The sequence below is a fragment of the Myodes glareolus genome, chromosome 8 (assembly GCF_982192425.1).
Source record: "Myodes glareolus chromosome 8, mMyoGla1.1, whole genome shotgun sequence".
NCBI classification, from domain to species: domain Eukaryota; kingdom Metazoa; phylum Chordata; class Mammalia; order Rodentia; family Cricetidae; genus Myodes; species Myodes glareolus.
This window is the reverse complement of record NC_142033.1, coordinates 20,080,393-20,104,114: the sequence shown is the minus strand read 5'-3', so window position 1 is coordinate 20,104,114 and position 23,722 is coordinate 20,080,393. Positions and strand designations below refer to the sequence as shown.

General features: G+C 36.2%; 1 pseudogene across 1 annotated transcript; it reads right to left on the bottom strand.

Moving 5' to 3' along the window:
• Positions 1 to 683: 683 nt before the first annotated feature.
• On the bottom strand, positions 684 to 23,428 carry LOC148121116 (UDP-glucuronosyltransferase 2B17-like; annotated as a pseudogene). The gene is made up of 7 exons (XR_015738543.1): positions 22,696 to 23,428; positions 21,100 to 21,248; positions 19,130 to 19,233; positions 18,705 to 18,732; positions 7,884 to 7,959; positions 7,208 to 7,439; positions 684 to 971 (listed from the first exon to the last, which is right to left on the bottom strand). The product of XR_015738543.1 is annotated as a UDP-glucuronosyltransferase 2B17-like (transcript).
• Positions 23,429 to 23,722: the final 294 nt, after the last annotated feature.

The window sequence follows — 23,722 nt, the reverse complement described above, 5'->3', positions numbered from 1 at the left end:
AGGTTCAGAAATGCGGAAGCAAGCCAGATCTTTAGCATTAGCCGTATATGGAGTTGTTCACAACTGAGAGCACTCATCATTAGGAAGGTGGAAGGCGGAAACCAGCGCCACTTTTTAGGCATGGCATCACACAGGTCTCTACATAGCACAGGTTTAGATAATACTATGGCCTTCGATAGCAGTACAGGCCTCTCTCATCATGCCATACCTTGTTGTCTTGATGTCTACAGTCCTACCTGTCTTCACAGAGAACAAACTGCTCCCACATCCCTTTCTGTCTCATTTCTCCACCACATTTTTGCTTATCATAATGCTGCATGCCCTGTATCATGCCGAGGCCTCTCCTTAGTTTTTAAATTTTGTTTTTGTTTGTTTTTGCTTGATAAAGAAGAAGGTTTATTTCATCTCATAGCTTCCTGTCCATTGCTGAGGAAATGTAGGCGAGGGGTTCAAAGCAGGACTCAGTAGGCAGCACTGAAGAAAATACTATAGAGGAAATATGCTTACTAGGATGTTCCTTATCATTTGCTAAGCTTTTTTCATTATGTCTTTTATTTTGTGAGATATAATATAATTTCATTATTTCTTCCTTCCCCTCTAATGAAGATATGCGTTGATAGAGTAATCAGTGAATGTTCAGAAGGTCGTTCATAAACTAGAATGATGCTGAAATGTAGTTCATGTGCCTTCTCTACTCACTCTTCATTTTCTTTCAAATTGTTACAAACTTTTGATAAATGAATAAGAAGGATTTTATGAAAAGGAAAGCCATGGCTGCCACACAGGCCAGCAGAAATCCAATCACATCCAGAGAGTGGTACTGGTATCAGGTGAGGTTGTGTGTCAGTGGCCTCAGGTGTTTGGCCCCTTTGTGGCACATGGCAAACTCAATCCAGAAGATGACTCTGTCCAGGGGTTTCATGGGCTGGTCGTGATGAATGGTTGACAACCACATAACTTTCTTTTTATAGCTGATAGAAAGAAAGCAATCATTAACTTACATATGAAATGAAAAATGAACATGTGTAAACTTTTGTGTAAACATTAAAGTTAATCACACCGTATAGAAGGAAAATATATTTTGTTTCATGTTCAGAGGCATGTCTGAGTTCCTTGAGCATGCAATATTAAGCATTGAAAAAGAAAAATAATAAGATCAAACATTCCTAAAGTAGAGTTTAGACACAGTTAAGTCTTAAATACAAAATAAATCAAAATGAGAAATTATTCGGGTATATAAAACCTCAGTAATCCATAAGCAAATATTAGCAATTTTCTGTGCAAAATGTGTACTAGTTTCAGTATGTATAATTAGAAGTCAAATCACTCTTGAATCCTCATGGTGGTGCATGTCTGTGTAAATTTGATAAAGATTAAAATGAGAATTTTATGGTACATCTATCAGTGATTAGTGCTTTTAATTTGAAATGTGTCGTGGTTCTTCTTAATTAGCTCTAATAGCTGCTTCTCAGTGCTTTTATGTTTTTCTAATTAAGGCCTTTAAATATTTGATAAAGTTAATAGGAAGAATAATTTTCAACTCTGTTACTCTATTAAATTTTTATTACTTTTATTATTCTTATTGTTAAGTATAATTACAATAAATTTTTGCTATTACTTTTAAATATGTGTGTGAGAGAGTATGTGTATAAAGTGTGTAAACTGTGTGTGTATGTGTTTGTGTGTGTGTGTGTGCGCATATGTTTGTTATAAGATCTGCTGGAGTTAGAGTTACAGATGTTTGAAACCAACTGATGCAAATCTTGGGAACAGAACTCTAGACCGCTGCTGGGGCAGACCTTCCCTTATCCACAGAGGCATCTTTCAAGCCTAAGTTTTACACTTATTGTTGATATTTGTTTTCTGATAGCATTGTAATTTTAGAAGTATGAGGTGTAAAAATTTCACACTGAAAATCAAATACAAGGTGTACTTGATTCTCATGCTGAAATAATTATTGATGAGCATATGAAGGAAAGGCTTATAAAGGCAAGTCATCAACTCTGATGTCAGTTTAATGCAGCAAAAGTAGCAATTGTAATAATGGTAAATTGCTGTTTTTTGATTTACAAAACAAAATGAGAGAATTATGAATTTATTCTCATTAAATAATCATCACTTGTTGGTATGCATGTTACACTTGTTTAAAACTTAATTTGTAACTTATCTGATTGGGAAATGAGAAGAGGGGAAACTCCTTAGTTTAGGTGAGGAAGGTTAATACAAAAGAAAGGCAGGTAGTAATAAAGTACCAATAAAGACATCAGAAAAGGCCATGAAAAATTGTACTATAAATAATTTATTAAATTCTCCCAAAACACATTCATTTTATGTATAAATATACATATATAATTTTAATGATATTTTTCTCTTCTATACTGATGGTGCTCAATTGAAGAATCAAAGAACTCCTTACACAAAACTTACTACCAAAAAAGAGAAATCATCTCTGTCTGTCTGTCAGACAGAGTCTGTCAAAGAGACTCCCTAAACATAGAGCCTATTGATGGTGCTTATTCTCCAAAGGTGGAAGGTAAGTTTATATTGCTGAATGAGCATTCAATTCAGAAGCAAAGTCCAGAGACATCTCAGCTGGAACTGACATGACAAGCCTTACCTGAAAACTAGCTTTTGTGGTATAAAACAGTAGAGAGAATTGAAAGATTTTAAAAGCCAGAGGGAAGTACTGGGAAGTTGTTTCTTTGATAAACTACATTCAACTAAGTCTCAACAACATGTGTACTTAAAAAGATCTGAATAATGATGACACCTATAGTCTTTGTAACAACTTGGGTCCCTAACAAAATTAGAATAAGTATGAACCCTATACTCATTCTGAAAAAAAAGGACCCTAACAAAATCTGAATAAATAGAAAATCAATATTTGTTCCCAGCCAAATAAGTCCCTAAACAAGTACTTGATGTGGATCTTTTTGTGTGAACATTAAAAATGATTACATAGTATTATCACAGTATTCTGTGAATAAGATTGGTTAATAAAGAAGTGACTTGGCCCAAGACAGGGCTGAACAGAGCTAGGCAGGTAAAACTAAGCTGAATTCTGGGAGAAAGAAGGTGGTGTCAGAAAGAAGTCATGAAGCCCGAGGGGGAGGTAAATAGCAGGTCTTTATTGGTAGGCCAAAAGCACACGGTGATACACAGATTAATAGAAATGGGTTAATTTAAAATATAAGAACTAGCAAAAAATGTGCATAAGCTAATACAGAAAGCAGTGTTGTAATTAATATCATTTTTGATTGGTTATTTCAAGTCTAAGTGACTGGGAACAAACAAGCAGTTTCTTCCACAAGATCTGAATAAGGATGACACGAGTAGCCATGCTAACAGGAAAAGAGGTAGACTTCACTCTGGTCCTAATTCCACAGGAAATTTTTTAAGGCACTGAAGTAATGCTAAAAGTCAGAAAGAAATATTCTTTTTCTAAAAACGCCCTTTTTGGAAAGAGTTTCTAAATGGATTTATTTAATCAAAGAAAAATAATTATCAACATGTTCATTTGTTTCAAAATAAGAAGTCTTCATTATTTAAATTTATCCTAAAACAGGTTGCATATTTAAATATCTAACCATACACTTACTTTTATGTTAATATCTATGCTATTTTGATGTATTATAACTTTCATAAAAGGTACCTATCTCTTTTATAATATCTAATTTCTCTGCTGCAATATTTTCCTGTGGCTTTTAGGTGTGCAATATCTGGTAACACCTCTTACATTTTATAGTTGCAAGGAGGGCTGCTTGTTGGTACCTGGTCACCTAGCTAGGTTAGACTTGAAATAATCAAACAGAAACTGCATTAATTAAATCGCTATTTGTCCCATTAGCTCTAGCTTCTTATTGGCTCTTACATATTAATTTAACCTATTTCTATTAATCTTTATATCACCATGTGGCAGTGGCTTACCAGCAATGTTCCAGCATGTCTATATCTGAACAATGGGAAATGGTGTGGGAGTTCCTTCTGTCTATGTGTTGCTTTTCTTGGTTAATGTATAAACCTTTTGAGCCTATGGTAGGGAAAATATGATTAGGCAGGGAAAGCTAGACTGCATGATGGGAGAAGAAAGTATTGTCAGAAAGATGCCATGAAGCTCCTGGAAATAGACGTGCTGAAATTTTGCTGGTAGGCCATGACCTCGTGGCAAGAAGAAGGTCAAAAGAAATGGGTTAAATTAATAAGAGTTAGCTAATAAGAAACTAGAGTTAATGGACCAAGAAGTGATTTAATTAATACACTTTCTATGGGATTATTTTGGGTCTAGACAGCTGGAAACCAACAAGTGGTTCTCCCCTCCCACAAATTGGGGTCAATATGGTGGACTAAAATCCATGTAAAATGTGAGAAAGCTTGAAAAGGAATTCTATACACAATAATACAGAGTTTATCACAGCTTCTTGCTGTTTGCTGGCAGTGTATTGCAGCTCCCTTATGAGAAGATTTTCTGATTCTGTTGTGACCATTTTGAAATGCCAGCTTTCTGGTCTTCCTGGCAGTGTTATCGCCAGGAATTTGGGAGACAGCTATTTGGATAGGGTTTGTGATCGTACTGCTGCAACTTGCTTAATGGCAGCATGGACTGACTGTGTGCCTGAGAATGGGCCTGTGGACACGGCTCTCTTAGGCAGCAAACAGCTCTGCCATTTTGGACTGTACCAAGCAAGCATTTACTTTTATATATATCACAGTTATTGTGAGGCTTGAGTTTTAGACAGGACAGGCAAGCAGATAGTACCATATATACCACAGTAATGGCACAGTTTAAGTTTAAGAAGCACTGAGCAACTTAAGAAGCACTCCTGAACAGTGAAAAATTATAGATACAAAATAGGAAAGATTCAGAAATAAAAGATGTCTAAATGGGTCACAGTGTTGGATAAATGTACGTAGCCTAGGGGGAGAGAAAGAAAGGTGTACATAGAGTTGTAAATAAGGAAATTATATGAAAAACAAAGTATTTAAGGAGACAGAATAGACAATCATAGAAAAAAGGAGTAAAGAAAAATAAGTCACAGAAAGATAATAGAATATTATTGTGTTTTCTTTGAGTTTTTTGACTGTAAAGGAGCTAAGTACAGAGACATTTCATTGTATGGGATACTAAGCTAAACCAGCATGTATATTATAAAGGTATCACAACTAGCAAATTTGAGTTTAAGGTTGGGTTGCCTAAGAAAAGAGATTCTTTTCTTGTTTCCACAGATGTTGAGAACCTATGGATTGCTTTCAGATTGGTGTTGTTGATGGATAAAGACCCCTGAAAGGTTACCTTGAACACCATTCATAATTATCTTGTCCAATAACCAGCAAGAAGCAGTTTGGAGAAAAACTATACTCAAATTCTTAACTATTATTTATAAATTTGTCTTTGTATTTAAAGAGGGATATGCTAAAGAGATTTGCATTTGTAGGGGTCTTGGTTTAATGATGCAAACTAAGGTCAATCTAATTATATGTATATTTCTGCTCTTGATTAAGGTATTGTGATTGTGTTGTTCATTTAATAGTGTAATGAATAAGTAAGAAATATAGGTTAATAGTCAACTATAATAGTCAAGCTTGTAGTCATGTTAGGTTTTCTAGATATATAGAAAGATATTTCATTTAGGTATCCTTCAAATCTTTCAGAGACCTTCAGAAAATGACATTTAAATGTTTTAAGAAATTAGGGCTTTCCATGACAAGGAGACACCTCTGCACCTGGCAGCACAAGCTACTTCAAGAAGAAGATGGGCATTAAATAGGCTGCTTATGAAGTTTGTTAGGCAATTGGACAAGAAACTGCTCCTGCGTGGCCACATAAACAGACATGCAGGACCTGCAGAGAAATGACTGCTGAACTTGCCTAAAGATGAGGAGATACTTTGGGGTTGCTGCTACATGAAAGAGTCTGGCAAACATTCTGCAGGACACAGAATAACGTTACTGGCAAACTGACAATATAGGCAGAAATATCTTTAACATTTCCTGTTAAAGCCTTTCTTTTTCTTTAAACAGAAAATGGGGAATGTTGGGAGACAGGATCACATTGTTTTGTCCCGGGCACCCAGCTAGCTTTCACTAGAAATAATCACACAGACACCGTATTCATCAAATTACTGCTTGACCCATTAGCTCTGATTTCTTACTAGCTAATTCTTGCATCTTAATTGAACCCATTTCTATTAATATGTGTGTTGCCACAAGACTGTGGCTTACTGGGAAGTTTCTAACCAGCATCCATCTCAGGCAGGGGATCCATGACATCTGCTACTTTGACCTTCTTCCCTACATTCAGATCTGTCTTCTCTGCCTACCTAAGATCTGCCCTATCAGGCCAAGAAGTTTCTTTGTTGATTAACCAATAAAAGCAACACATAAACAGAAGGACCTCCTCCACCACTATAATTCTTGCTTGGTGACTGTATTATTAAATGCAATTTTACTATGTGAAAGCCTTCCTTTTTGTTTAAATAGAAAAGGGAAAATGGTGTTGGAGGTCCTTCTGTCTCTGTGTTGCTTTTATTGGTTAATGAATAAGAAACTGGCTTGGCCTATAGCATGGGAGGAAGAAGGTGGAGTCAAAGAAATGCCATGGAGCTGACTCTGGAGACACATGTGCTGAAACTTTGCCTTTAAGCCACTGCCATGTTGTGATATTCAGATTAACAGAAATGGATTAAATTAAGATGTATAAGTTAGCCAATTAAAAGCTAGAGATAATGTGCCAAGCAGTGATTTAATTGATATAGTGTCCGTGTGATTATTTCGGGTCTAGATGGAATGGAACAAATAAATGGCTCTCCCTTTTAATATTTTATTTCACTTTACTTATTGGCTATTAAAGTTTTATACTATCCTTTAAAGTCTGAACAATTACTTTACTAAAAGAATTGAAAATAAAAATTGTCCATAGCTGGTGGCATATGCCTGTTGGACAAACTGTTTTGAAGATTAATTAGAAGGATTACACATTGAAGAAAATTATAATTTACTTAGAAATGAAATATAAAGCACCACATGAAAATAAAAAGTAATAACAAAAGATAAAAAAAAAACCTATGACACAGAATCATACCCTAATTTGTCTCTGTATCTTCCATTATTTTTGCCTTTAGGATAATTCTTGCTCCTTTGGCCTTCAGTGAGAATCATGATTAATGAAAAACAAATACCAACAAATATACATTACAAAAGGTATACTTACAAAGTATTATCTATGATGGTGTCCAGTGCATTGAGCAAATCTGCCCTTTTCATTGTTCTGAAATCTAATGAAATAGCTGCTCCTTTGGCTACTATGTAGGCAATGTTATCATGCTGCTCTCCAAACAAAGTAATGCCAATCATAGGGATTCCAAAATTAATCGCCTCATAGTTTCCATTGGCTCCTCCATGAGTTACAAAGGCTTTGGTTTTTGGATGACATATAATAAGGTGAATTCAGATTGAGATTAATTAGCAGTCTTAGACATGAAATGAGAAATGTTCACTATCAGGAACTGAAAGGGGATTTTCTACATGAAAATTAATTTTACTTAATTCAATTTATTAATTTAGTTCACCACACAACTCTTTCCCCTCACTTTTCATCCCAAGTAAAGCTATGTGAACCTTGGTACAATATTTTCTTCTCTCAGAGTGAGAAGAAACTAAATTTACAGAGAGATATTTTGCAGAATTGCTGTGGACTTGAAAGTTGAGCTATGAAATTGTAATTTACAGATGAACACATGGGGTACATGGTAGCTAAGAGAAAATGAGTATGAAAAGTGATCAACTGCATACCAGAACTTGTTATCTTAAATAAATAATACATTCACTAAGTGTAATATAAAGGATTTTGAAGTCAACTAGGCTATGTTTGTTCTGAGAGTCTTACCTAGAAGGTCATTATGGGTAAACTCTGGTATTGGGTCCTAAGGTGTCTGGTGTTTTGCCCTCAAATCTCCAAAGAACCTGTTAAAGATTAGATCATGTTTATTGCTTGAGCCAATTTAGCATTAAACAGACTAAATAAATTTTATTTATATATGCATATATGTATGTAACAGCATTGATAAAAATGATGCTGTGAATTTGAAAGAGATCAAGAAGAATGGATATAAGAGGATTTGGAGGAATAATGAAAAGGGAGAAATGATGCCAAAATAGAAATTGTAAAAATAGATATTTTTATATTTAAATATAACATACGTAAATACCTACCATAAAAATGGATGAGAACATCAGAAAGGGTAAACATTGAGAACTCTAGAGAGACTGAGAAGAAGATTGTGCCAGCAGAGTCTGTGCTTATTTTTACATTCAGGCAGGCTGAACATAATCATCATTTTTCTAAGCAGAGATGCATGGACAATTGAGATAGCTAATGATGCATGAAAATATTTAATATACTCCCATGGTGATATAATTCAATTTCAGAGAAGAATGGTACATTATTAATAACTCACAATTATATGAACATATTTTGGCAGTTCTAATATCTACTTTTAGAAGTGTTATATTTTAAATACTTTTGTGGGTTTACTTGTATTCTCTGTTCTATGTTATTTTCATTGAATTTCAAGGTTTTAGGCTTTGATTACTTATTTGTGACAAATATTCCTGATCCACAATTGTTCTTGGTCTGGGGTTCTTTGAAACAATGCCAATGTGATGACTAATAAAAATATGGAATCATCTGGCTTATCCAAAGAGTAATTTTGCATATTGTAGTTTTGGAACATGATCCAGGAATGGAGTCACATGAGCAGAATTCTGAGTGCTTCAGAGAGCACTCTAAGAAACCTGTCAAGAGTCTTGTGACCTCAATTTCTTCAAAATGCTAATTTTTTTTGGTAAGTGTGTTTTACCCTCCCTCCAGGTATCACAGATAGAGTGGATCTATTTCTGGTTAACCACTACTGCTTGCTATTGTCTTTCAGATAAAGTTTAAACTGCCTTTTGTTAGTTTCTGTAGTGGTTTAATAGAAAATGGCCCCCTAAGGGAGTGGCAATGTCAGGAGGTGTGGTCTTGCTGGATTAAGTATGTCACTATGGGGTGGGATTTGAGATCTCTTTACCTCAAGTTTATATCAGTGTAACTTTTAGTCAACTTAACAATCAGAATTGCTAATGAAAATATTGAGTTATTGAAAATGAAAGGACTAGGAAGAGTTACAAGGAATTATGGAACCTATATTCCCATGTGGATAAGAATATAAGCATGACTTGGGTTTTCATAAGAGTCAAAATTAAATAAAATCTAGTGACACTGTGTGGTCTGTTTCTAAAGAAAAGATATGAGCTCTTTACAAGGTCTACAGGGAACAGTGGAGAATAGGCACATAGAGACCTCTCTTTCTGAAATTCTCCTGGTTTTATGATTAAAAAATAATCTGGCAAATAGAGATGATTTAATGACTTATGAAATGTTATTGCGACCATTTGGCCAATGGAATCTTTACAGTCTGGTTTATCTAGAGACAGTAATTATTAAAGATTGGCCTTTAATAGTTTTGCATTTGAAAGATTTCTTTTATACTATATATATATTCATTCTGATAATAACAGTTTGGGTTTTTTCTGCCTTCATTTAATGATAAGAAGCTTAACTCTGATATCTGTAATCTATTACTTTCAAGGCATGACGTAATTCCCTATTATGTGTCAATACTATGCAGGAAAGGCTTTAGAGCCTGTGAGGGAGGCGAATCCTCAGGCATATCTTTGTTAAATTCAAATGTGGGACTTCCTTTTCCCTGCAAAATGTAACATGTTCAGGTAAAGGAAACAGTTCAAGAATTGAAAACTGAAATGGAGGCAATGAAGAAAACACAAACTGAGAACCGGCTGGATATGTAAAACCTAGGTAAACGAATGGAGAATACAGAATCAAATATAACCAATAGAATATAAGAGATAGAAGAATGAATCTCACATTCTGAAGATACCATAGAGAAAATAAACGCTCTGGTCAAAGAAAACGGCAAATCCAACAAATCTCTTCACAAAACATTCAAGATATCTGGGACACAATAAAAAAAACAAATCTAAGATTAATAGGAATTGAAGAAGGAGAAGAACTGCAGATCAAAGGCCCAGAAAATATATTCAACAAAATTATAGAAGAAAACTTTCCCAATTTAAAGAACGATATTCCTATGAAAGTTCAAGAAGCATACAGAACACCAAATAGACTGGATCAAAAAAAAATCCCCTCTCCATATAATAATCAAAACACAAAACATCCAGATTAAAGAAAGAATATTAAGAGCTACAAAGGAAAAAGGTCAAGTAACTTATAAAGGTAAACCTATCAGGCTTACACCGGACTTCTCTATGGAAACCATGAAAGCCAGAAGATCCTAGATAGAGGTACTGCAGAAACAAAGAGACCATGGATGCAAACCCAGACTACTATACCCAGCCAAGCTATCGTTCACTATCAACGGAGAAAACAAAATATTCCAGGATAAAAATAAATTTAAACAATTCATAGCAACAAATCCAGCCTTACAGAAAGTAATAGAAGGAAAATCGCAACCCAAGGAATCCAACATTGCCAACACTGCCTACAATAACCCAGACATCTAGCGACCCTTCACAACCAAAACTCAAAGAAGAGAAACACACAAACTCTACTACACACACACACACAAAAAAAATAATAACCGGAATCAACAACCACTGGTCATTAATATCACTTAATATTAATGGACTCAACTCACCTATAAAAAGGCAGAGACTAAGAGATTGGATATGAAAACAGGATCCAACATTCTGTTGTTTACAAGAAACACACCTCAACCACAAAGATAGATATCTACTCAGAGTAAAGGGTTGGGAAAAGGTTTTCCAAGCAAACGGACCTAAGAAACAAGCGGGTGTGGCCATTCTAACATCTAACAAAATTGACTTCAAACTAAAATCAATCAGAAGAGATGGAGATGGACATTTCATACTCATAACAGGAACAATTCATCAGGAGGAAGTCTCAATCCCGAATATCTATGCCCCTAATATAAAAGCACCCACTTATGTAAAAGAAAAACTTTTAGAACTCAAGGCAGTCATCAAACCACACACACTAATAGTAGGAGACTTCAACACACCTCTCTTACCAATGGACAGGTCAATCAAACAGAAACTCAACAGAGAAATAAGAGAATTACTAGAGGTAATGAATCAAATGGACTTAACAGATATCTTCCACCCAAATAGGAAAGAATATACCTTCTTCTCTGCAGCTCATGGAACCTTCTCAAAAATTGACCACATATTCGGTAACAAAGCAACCTTCCACAGATACAAAAAAATATTAGTAACCACCTGTGTCTTGTCAGATCACCACGGAATAAAGTTAGAATTCAGTAACAATTCGAACAAGCCTAACAATTGTAGGCTTTCTAGCCTACAAACGCGTGGAAATTGAACAGTCAACTACTGAATCATCCCTTGGTCAAGAAGAAAGAAAGAAAGAAATTAAAGTCTTCCTTGAATTTAATGAAAATAAAGACACAACATACTCAAACCTATGGGACACAATGAAAGCAGTTCTAAGAGGAAAGTTCATAGCACTAAGTGCCCATTTAAAGAAAACGGAGAAAGTATATATTGGAGACTTAACAGCACACCAGAAAGCTCTGGAAAAAAAGAAGCAGACTCTCCCAGGAGGAGTAGAAGACTGGAAATAATCAAACTGAGGGCTGAAATCAACAAAATAGAAACACAGAAAACAATCCAAAAAATCAACAAAACAAAAAGTTGGTTCTTGGAGAAAATCAACAAGATTGACAAACCTCTAGCAAAACTAATCAAATGGCAGAGAGAGAACACTCAAATTAATAAGATCAGAAACGAAAAGGGGGACATAACAACAGACACAGAGGAAATTCAGAGAACCATTAGATCTTACTACGAAAGTTTATATGCCACAAAGTTGGAAAAATATAAAAGAAATGAATTGGTTTTTAGATAAATACCATTTACCAAAGTTAAATCAAGAACAGGTGAACAATCTAAATAGACCTGTTAGTCGCGAAGATTTAGAAGCTGTTATCAAAAACTTCCCGATCAAAAAAAAGACTAGGGCCAGATGGTTTCAATGCAGAATAATACCAGAACTTCCAAGAAGAGCTGATACTTATACTCCTTAAGGTATTTCACAATATAGAAACAGAAGAGTCATTGCCAAACTCTTTTTATGAAGCTACAGTTACCCTGATACCAAAACCACATAAAAACACAACCAAAAAAGAGAATTACAGGCCAATCTCACTCATGAACATTGACACAAAAATTCTCAACAAAATCCTGGCAAACCAATTCCAAGAACACATCAGAAAAATTATCCATTATGATCAAGTCGGCTTCATTCCAGAGATGCAGGGCTGGTTCAACATATGCAAATCTATCAATGTAACCCATCATATTAATAAACTGAAAGAAAAAAACCATATGATCATCTCATTAGATGCTGAAAAAGCATTTGACAAAATCCAACATCCCTTTATTATAAAGGTGTTGGAGAGATTGGGGATACAAGGATCATACCTAAATATAATAAAAGCTATTTACAGCAAGCCGACAGCTAACATCAAACTGAACGGAGAGAAACTCAAAGTCATGCCATTGAAATCAGGAACAAGACAAGGCTGTCCACTCTCCCCATACCTCTTCAATATAGTGCTAGAAGTTCTAGCAATAGCAATACGACAACATAAGGGGATCAAGGGGATTCGAATTGGAAAGGAAGAAGTTAAACTCTTGTTATTTGCAGACGATATGATAGTATACATGAGCGACCCAAAAAACTCTATCAAAGAACTCCTACAGCTGATAAACACCTTTAGTAATGTGGCAGGATACAAGATCAACTCCAAAAAATTGGTTGCCCTCCTATACACAAAGGATAAAGAAGCAGGGAGGGAAATCAGAGAAGCTTCACCTTTTACGATAGCCACAAATAGCATAAAATATCTTGGGGTAACTCTAACCAAGGAAGTGAAAGACCTATTTGACAAGAACTTTAAGTCTTTGAAGAAAGAAATTGAGAAGAATACCATAAAATGGAATGATCTCCCTTGCTCTTGGATTGGGAGGATCAACATAGTAAAAATGGCAATTATACCAAGAGCAATCTCTAGATTCAATGCAACCCCCATCAAAATCCCATCAAACTTCTTCACAGACCTTGAGAGAATAATAATTAATTTTATATGGAAAAACAAAAACCCAGGATAGCCAAAACAATCTTATATAAAAAAGGAACTTCTGGCGGTATAACCAACCCTGACTTCAAACTCTATTACACAGCTACAGTATTGAAAACAGCTTGGTATTGGCATAAGAACAGAGAAGTCAACCTATGGAATCGAATAGAAGACCCAGATATTAACCCACAAACCTATGAGCACTTGATTTTTGACAAGGGGGCTAAAGGTATGCAATGGAAAAAGGAAAGCATCTTTAACAAATGGTGCTGGCATTACTGGATATCAGCCTGTAGAAGAATGAAAGTAGATCCATATTTGTCACCATGCACAAAAATCAAGTCCAAATGGATTAAAGACCTCAACATTAATCTGTCCACTTTGAACCTGATAGAAGAGAAAGTGGGAAGTAGTCTATAAGACATAGGCACAGGAGATCACTTCCTAGGTAGAACCCCAGTAGCACAGACAATAAGAGAATCAATGAATAAATGGGACCTCCTGAAACTGAGAAGCTTCTGTAAAGCAAAGGACATTGTCAGTAAGACAAAAAGGCTACTTTCTGACTGGGAGAAGATCTTCACCAACCCCTCATCAGACAAAGGTCTGATCTCCAAAATATACAAAGAACTCAAGAAACTAGACACTAAAACTCTAATTAACCCAATTAAAAAATGGGGTGATGATCTCAACAGAGAATTCTCAACAGATGAACTTCGAATGGCCAAAAGACACTTAAGGTCATGCTCAACCTCCTTAGCGATCAGGGAAATGCAAATCAAAACAACTTTGAGATACCATCTTACACCTGTCAGAATAGCCAAACTCAAAAACACCAATGATAGCCTATGCTGGAGAGGATGTGGAGAGAAGGGAACTCTCATCCATTGTTGGTGGGAATGCAAACTTGTACAGCCACTGTGGAAATCAGTGTGGCGGTTTCTCAGGAAACTGGGAGTCAACCTCCCTCAGGACCCAGCAGTTCCACTCTTGGAAATATACCCAAGAGATGTCCTATCATTCTATAAAAGCATTTGATGCCGGAGAATTGTCTGTATTCTGTCAATCATATTTTAATAAAACGCTGATTGGCCAGGCAGGCAGTATAGGCGGTAAAACCAGACAGGAAGTAGAGGTGATGCAATGAGAACAGGAGAATTCTGGGAAGCAGGGAGGTTCATCTGCCACTCCTGCGCAGACCACTGAAGATGCAGCATGTAACTTGCCTAGCTGAGAAGGTATGGAGCCATGTGCTAACATAGAAAAGGACAATGGGGTAACATAAGTTATAAGGACTAACAAGAATCCTGACCTAATGGGCCAATCAGTTTATAACCTTATGGAGTCCTGTGTGTGATTTTGACTTGGAGTTGCCGGTTGTGGGGTACCGGGCGGGACAGAAACCCCAAAAAGTCGGCCGACATGTTACAAGTATTTGTTCAATTATGTTCATAGCAGCACTATTTGTCATAACCAGAACCTGGAAACAACCTAGGCACCCCTCAATAGAAGAATGGTTAAAGAAGGTGTGGAACATATATACATTAGAGTTTTACTCAGCAGTAAAAAACAATGACATCTTGAATTTTGAATGCAAATGGATGGAAACAGAAAACGCTTTACTGAGTGAGGTAACCCAGACCTAAAAAGAGGAATATGGTATGTATTCACTCATAAGTGGATTCTAGCCATAATTTAAGGTCTTTGAGCCTATTATTTGTGATCCTAGAGAAGCTAAATAAGAAGGTGAACCTGAAGAAAATCATGTAGTTATCCTCCTGGAGATTGGAAGTAGACAAGAGTGCCAGGCAACCTCGGGTACATTGGGGGGGTGGGGGGATTGTTGGAAGGGAAGAGGATTAGAGAGAAGGGAGTAGGGGAGGAATGGGGAAAGCTCGGGGGATTGGGATGGGGGGAGGGAGGAAGGATGGGTATGGGATCAGGGAAGAATATATCTCAACTAAGGGAGTCATGTTAGGGTTTACAAGAGACTTGATTATAAATGGGATCCCAGGTCCAAGGAGAGATCCCCAGATAGTTCTCTGGACAGAGGAGAGGGTGCCTGAACTGACCTTGGCCCATAACCATACTGATAAATATTTTGCTTATCACCATAGAACCTGCATCTGGCAATGGATGGCGATAGAGACAGAGACCCACATTGGATCACTGGACTTAACTCCCTAAGTCCAAACAAGAAGCAGAAGGAAAGAGAACGTGAGCAAAGAAGGCAAGACCAGAGGGAACCTTCATCTGACGATGGATGGCAACACAGATGGAGACCCACATTGGAGCACCGGACTGAGCCCCCCAAGGTCCAAATGAAGAGCAGAAGGAGGAAGAGCATGAAAAAGGAAATCAGGACCGCGAGGGGTGCGATCATCCACTGATACAAGGGGACTGATCTAATGAGAGTTCACCAAGGCCAGTTGAACTGGGACTGAACGAGCATGTGATCCAACCAGATTTCCTGAATGTGGCTGTATTGTCTGAATGTGGCTGGCCCGGAGTCTTTCTGAAAAGCCATTGACAATGACACTGGGACTTGTTTCCTCATATACTAGATTTTTGGGATCCAGTTTGTCTGGATACTCACCTTCCTGGACCTGGAGGGAGGGGAGAGGAACTTGAACTTCCCACAGGGCAGGAAACCCTTTCTGCTCTTAGGGATGGAGAGGGAGGATGAGAGGGAGTGGAGGGAGTGAGAGGGTGTTGGGAGGTGGGGCAGAAATGGAAACTTTTATAATTTAATAAACTTTGGAAAAAAAACACTTAGCTTTTAATAATGTTAATAAAGATTGCCAAGGATTAATCATTCCTCAAATAGAGATAGAAAGTGTTCTGAATTTTTTGAAGTTAATTTACTTTAGAGTGTTTGGATCAACAAACAGAGAGCAAAATTAGCTGGTATAAAAATCTATGCATTAAAAAATAGATGTTAGGAAAGTAACCACTTGAATTGGAATGTAAATTGCTCCTATAATTGTATGTTCAGATTCAATGAGTTCCAAGCTTTACCCTATATGCAAGGTAGGAAAACATGGGTTAAGAAATGTTGAAATAATTTTGATAAGGATGTTAATACATTGCCGGGAAACAAAAAGAATGCCAGCTAACAGTAGAAAAATATGTTTACGGGTCCCCTAAGGAATCCACAAAATTAGAGGCTTTTAAGGCAAAAATAACTACATTGATGCCAGACTTCAGATTATAATCAAACTAGTCTTTTGTTTCAAGATGTCATTCAAGGAAAGGTTGCTATTGTTAGTCCTTGCCTTTAAGTTTTGCCGTTTCCTTTCTTCAATGTCCTTTAAGGTTACACACAGAATATTGGCAACTTATACTGCTTCAAAGAGTTGGACTTTTATTGTGCTTAAGTAATTTATCCTTGAATGCAATCATAGTGATGCAGTGATGAAGATTTAACAGGGGAAACTGCAGTCGAGAATAGAGTGCCTACTAATTGGTCGTTTAACCAGAAGAAAAACTGCAGTTATTACTAATGTCTATATAGCCTTTCACAAAGAAACATGCTTTGTGAGCAAGGATTCAATACAAGTAAGACTATGTTGATTTAAGAACCTTACTAAAGGAAAATGATAAACCATCATTGTACTTAAAAGTAAATGGAAAAATGTTTACAGTATTATTTTGTTATGATGAGACTGATGTTTCTATTATAACCGTAGAATAATGGATACTTGGATAGCTTGTTATGGGGGGATAAATTCAACCCTAATAAAGTTGGGAACTATGAGTTCTAAAAGATTAAACAGGATGCTACAATATTACAAGACATAAAGAAAATCCTCCAGCCTTGTGTTACTCATATTCTGATTAATTTTGGTAAAGAGGCTTTCTACAAGAGACTCATGCAGAGATCTATATTCCCACATCTAATGATATCCGTTCTCCACAATCAAAATTCTAATGAACGTTTGTGAAAAAGACTAGGAAAACAGAAGCAAGAGATTATGGGGCCTATATTTCCACATATATGGGGACATAAGTATGAGTTAATATTTCATAGAAGTCATAAATTATATATATGATTTATGTATATATTTATGTATATATTATATACATAATTATATATATATACATAAATTATATATATATACCTATTGACCCTGTGTGGACATCTCGATGTCCTGTTTCTAAGAAAAAGATATGGGATCTTCACAAGGTCGTCAGAGAATAGTAAAAAACGGCAAATAGAGTCCCCCTTCTCTCTGGAAATCTCCTGGTTTTGTAATTAAAAAATAATCTGATAAATGTAGATGGTTGATGGATTTATAAAATTTTAATGCCACATGTGGCCAATGGAAGCTTTACAGGCTGGTTTACCTAAAGACATCTATTGTTGGCATGTAATAGTTTTGCATTTGTAAAAAATAGTTTTTACTATACATATTCATCCCCAAAATAAGATGCATTTTAGCTTTTCTTTTTCTTCATTCAACCATAAAGAATCTCATTTTGATATTAATGGATTGACAAAATCCCCTATTATGTGTTAATACTATGCAGCAAATAATTTAGAGCCCGTGAAGGAGGCCTTCCTTTGGATGGGCTTAGATTTGTTAGGTTCAAACATTGGAAAAATTGCTAAGATGCTTATTTAATATGCAAAGATGACCTGTCTTCCTGGTTTTCCCTTCATCCTTCAACCCCGACCTGAAGTACCCTTCTGACTAACATATCCGGAGTAGTAATTGAAGAATTATAATTATTTAATTTTAAATTATGAGAGGCATTTGTATATTGTGTAGTGTCATAGACACAAGCTCCCTATATCTTCCTTGTGTGTTAGGACTTTCACTCTGACTGGTTAAGAGCAGAGTGGTGAGTTTCATCTTTTACAATGCAGACATCACTGTGAGGGAAGCACCTGTCTCTACTTTTTCTTTGGATATTTCTCCTACAAATACTGGCAGACAAACCAAAAAGTAGATTTTTTCTTTTATTGCATTTTCTGTCAATTAGCCAAAAATGTACTTTGATTGACAGTTGGTGAGACTGGACAACTCTCCTTTAAATGTCCCTCTCAACTGTACACTGAATAGGCCTATTCCAAAATTAGGACGCAGAGTCATGCTGCATTTCAAACTTTTTCAACACCTGCTTACAGTTATTCTGATAGAAATGCTAAATACAAAATAACTCACCCTGAAAATCTAATGTATGCAGTGACTTTAAGTAATCAACAAATAGAACAAGTGACTCTGAAGAATGTGACTATGTCTACATACTCTTGATAGCAATGTCATCATCATGCCAGCCTTTCAGAATGTTCTCACTTTGATCACTGTGTTTATATGCAAGTCACTCTCGGTCAAAAACACATTCTGCACTATTGAAACATCTGTTGTGGATATCTGTTTGGCTAAGGGAAATCAGAGCTTCCTTAAAACTTTTCCTTTCACACAATCATTTGTATAATCAGATCTTTCAAGGACGTTCACAGACTTAGTATAGAGTCACCTCCCATGGAATGCTTTCCCTCACCTTTTGTGGAATCTGGACAAGGGCCCATGTGATACAGGAGAATTGTCTGTATTCTGTCAATCATTTTAATAAAACGCTGATTGGCCAGGCAAGCATTATAGGTGGGAAAGCCAGACAGGAAGTAGAGGTGGAGCAAAGATACTGGGAGTATTCTGGAAGCAGAGCTCCCTCGGCATTCCTGAGCAGACGAAGAGACAACATGTAAGCTGTCACACTGACAAAGGTACTGAGCCCATGTGGCTAACATAGATAAGGATAATGGGGTAATATATGTTATAAGAGTTAACAAGAAGCCTGACCTAATGGGCCAATCAGTTTATAACCTTATGGAGTCCTGTGTGTGATTTTTCCTTGGGACTTGCCAGCTGTGGGGTACCGGGTAGGAATAGATAGCCCAACAAGCCGGCCCCTCATGTTACACCCATGCGATTGCATTGGCTTTGTCTTCTGACATGTTGCTGACCCTTGACCCCAGAGAAAGCACCACAACACCATGCTCTCCAGAGGTCTGGACAAAATCTTCCATTTCCTGTGAAGAAAATTTGCTTCCTGACAAAATACAGTTGTAGAATAATCACTTATGAAACATTTATGAAGGAACAAAGAGAATAAAAATTGAAGTGTTTATAGAATATTTAGTATAGTGGTGTTAAAACATACGAAAGGCCAACAAGATGATATCAAAGATTTTGAACTTCGCAGTCACCCACACAAACTATACTCACACATTATCCAAGTGATATTCTAAATATTTTCCCCTGGCAAAATTAAAACTCAGGGGTGTAAGCATATTCTATAAGCATTCAAAAATTTTCGCTTTATTTACAAAGTTTCTGCTTACAGAAATGATTGCTATTTTTTCCCTTGCTATTTTCTTTTTCTCCTATAATGGCTGATTTAATATTATTAACTAGTGTTTGATGAAATAATATTCATGTTATAGTATGTACAGTGCGATTATTTTCACAAACTTCCTACTATGATTAGTAAAATGTTTTGAATATTTGTGAAACAAGAATAACTGCATGATAAACATATAGTATGTAATAATTTTCTGATACTTTGTATAAATAGGGTATTTTCAAGGGTAATATCCAAAATTTACTGATTAGAGAGAAGTATGTCTGATCTGTTTGTTCAGATATAAACAATCTTTAAGATATATGTTAATCATAACTTTTGGTAATGAACAGTTTTTGATTGATGAGTTTAACTGACTTAACTTCTCTTTCTCTCTGCATGTGTTTATATGTGTGTGGGCTTGTTTGCGCATGTGTGTTTGTGTATACAAGTGCGGACATGTGTGTGTGCTTGTGTATGTGTTTGCACATATGTGTCTGTGTTCTTATGTGTCTCTGCCCCTGTGTGTGCTTATATGTGTGGGTATGTATGTGTGTGTGTCAGGGTTGCTGGGGAGATTCCTTGGCTTTGTTTAGCACATAGAAGCCAAAAGTTAAAATCTGATGTTCTCCTCTACTAATCTTCAACATAGGTTTTGAGACTGTCTCACAATGAACACAAATCCTACCTTTTTTTAACAGATTAGTGGCCAGCAAGCTCCCAGTATCAACCTGTTTCTGCAACCTCAGTGCTAATGTCATTGTACTGTGCTGGGACACCCAACTTTTTACCTGGGTGTTGTGATTCAAACATATCCTCATAATTGCTTGGAAAGGACTTTTCCCAATTGCTAACTGTGAGGCCCTGTCTTCCCTGTTCCTGGAGGCCAAAGTACAGGATGCAAGAATTGTTTACTCTAACCAACTTAGCTTCCCCTGCTCATTCTTCCAGCTAGAGAGGATTAGTTCAGAACCTTATTTCCATCTTTGCTATGGAAATTTCACCTGCTAAAGAGGGTTCTCACAGGCGCCCTGAATCTCCTCCTATCTGTCAGCATTCCCAGGTCAATAACCCCTGCTGAAAGTTCCTGCCACTGGTGCCTAGCACTCAACACCTTGATTCTTACTCCTGGCTAAGAGGGATTCCTTCTCTCCTCTGGGGAAAAGTATTTAACCCTGGATTGAGTTTGAATAAATTGGGCATTATCCTCTTGAGAATGACTCGAAATCTGTATCTGTGTGTGCATCTGTGTTTTAACCCCTAGAACAATATAGAACTCGTGGAAGGTTAGGTGGTGATGCAGACTCCGTGGCATGGGACAATCTCCACAGCTAACAAATTAAGTAACCTAACTGACCAAATTTACTTCACTGATCGGAATATTTCCCAGGTCCATCACATTGTTTCCTGAGTTTATTGACCTCCTACTTAGTAGGAGGCTTAAGTCAACTTCCTATATATCTCCATCCCTGGGATAAAAATCTAATGAAAGCTGTAGAATCATGTTTACCAGAAAGGAAACCAAATAAGAAAGAGATCTAAAAAACGTATTTACCTTTGGCAAAGGTTTTGCAGGTTTGCAGTGGAGACTTCCAACATAGTCAACATTTGGTAAGGTTGGACGAGGAAACTCCAAATCCCAGTAGGTTCTAATGAGCCGCATTTCTGCTTTGACTATTGTCTCAGTTAAGGTAGTGGACCTTCCTAGAAGGAGAAATGAACAAGTGAGAAGGAGAAAAGTTGACAGGAATGTCATTTGAATATAAAATATATTTTTTAAATGATGGAAGAAAATATGCTTGATATAGAACATGTGCATTTAAAAACCAGTGTTTATTGATATGCAACATAATTTGCAGTGTAATGATTTGTTGCTCACATAATATACAAAAATGTCAGTTTAGGCTTTTTTTAAAGCAAACTGTAAAAATTAACTAATGCTTCTACATTAGCTTGAAATAGTTATTGCGATACTTCCTAAGCCACTATTTAGACAGCACACATTTTAATCCTCTCTACACCTTTAAAAGGAACAATGCAAATATAAATACACATTCCAGGTCCAAAAGTCCATGACCAGACTTCTCCAGGGTTCTGGTAATTTATAGTCATTCCTTCTTTTTGTTTTGTTAAAGGAGCTTTAACGTTTATGAATTGCTGAATTTCTTGGTTAGTGCTTCTATCTTTGTTTAATATTAAGAAATTTAATGGTGCTTATCTTACAAAAACAATCACAATATTTTCAGAAATTATGTGAATAAAAATTTTGGCCAGTCTAACCAATGAAATATTTTTTAAGAGGACAAAAAAAACAGGACTTCAAAAAATACAGACCTTGTATGTGTGTATTCATGCTTTCATAGTGGTTAAAAAAATGGATGTTAGAAAAGTACACAGTAAAAAAGTATGGTGTTGGTAGAAACCCCAGTTCAACTTTTAAGTATGTGAATTGACATGGTATCTTTAAGAGTAAAGGAAATCTTGAGAAAATACAGGGGAAATATTTTATAATTTATATTTTTTATTTAAGTATGCATGTGTCTGTGTGAATATATACTAAGTTTATTCAGGAATCGCCAGATACAATAAAAGGGAAGCCGTTCCCCTGAAGTGAAACTTGCAGGCAATTTTAAGACACTGGACCTGGAAGGGTGCTAGGAACATCACTCAGGTACTCAAAACGAACAGAAAAATACTCTTTACCTTTGGTTATATTTTCAGACCCCACAGTTTAGTTTTAAATAAAGAAAGTTGCCTATGCAATAGAAAATAATTTCTTCAATATTATATACATATTGAAAGTGTAAAATATTTCATTCCTTAATATACATTAGTTATGATTTGGTTAACTAGATAGTGACTTATTAAAATAGATTAAAAATTACAGCAAAATGAGTAAAGGACCACTTAAGAAAAGTCTACATGCTTCTCTTTGCATCTTTATACCTCATAGAATGTCCTGTAACAGGTCTGATAATCTGATTCTTTTTGATCAATATTATGAGCCATTACAGTGAGTTTGGTAGATACATCCTATCACATTTGATCACCTATAAAAGGTCACTTCATTTTGCACTTCATGGGCATCACTATAGATTTAAATTCTTGGGAAATTTAGGTCATTGAGCTACTGAGGAGAAACATAACTTACCCAATGCTTCACTGTAAAACTGACTCCATTTCTTCTCGTTTAATGTCTGGAAAAAATCAAAATACAGCATACACATCATATTTTTTACCCTCTCCATAAATGTCATTTGGCCACCTAGTCCTGACAAAATTATTGGTACATAAGAGGGAAGGACTAGAAATCTTCCACTGTACTTTTCCATTGTATAGCCAGGAGTGCCTCGAAGACTGTAGAGAAAAGGGATGTGGAGAAGTTCAGCTATCATCTCCCCACAGGGAGCAATGGCATCTGAGACAAGGACATCAAACTTGGATCTCTGTATTTTTGTCATAAGTTGTTTGTTGAAACTGTATCTTTGCAAAGCCTTAGATAGCTACTAGAATATTCCTCAAACAGGTTTTGTAGCAAAGGAGAGAAGGATAAACACAAATCTCTTGGTATTTCATTAGTCCATACATCCACAGCCTTTGTAAAAAGCTTGTCCTGATCATCTTTACTGATAGACATAGGAAAACTCTCAAATTTCAGACCAGGTGACTTCTCGGGATAAAGGAAGATAGAAGCTGAAGGTCTCAGAACTGTCACTTCATGTCCGCTCTGTACAAGTTCGTCCAGTATTGTCTTTAGATTCATCCAGTGACTGTATTCCATTGGCCATAACAATACCTTCCCAGAGTTCCAAGATCTTATGTAACAACCCATTTGCAGAAGCAGCAAAACAGACATCCACTTCACCAACATCTGAGACATCAAACCTTCTGTTCAGAGTGTGTCCCCTGTGTCATCGCTTATCCTTATATCTAAGAAGAGAAATCTTGAGTTAAAATATAACTGGAGTTGCTCAAGGCAAAGGCACTAAATGACCACATTGAACTTCTGATCTAATGGAGATAGTAAAAGCAAATATTAAATAATCATATTTGCATGTCAATGTTTAATGACAAATGTTTTGTAATGAAGCAAATTCAGGAGTCAATGATCTGTTTGCATAACTGTTGTTTCTAAGATGTTTGAATAGTAGTAAGAACATTGGTTAGCGAGAGGTTAG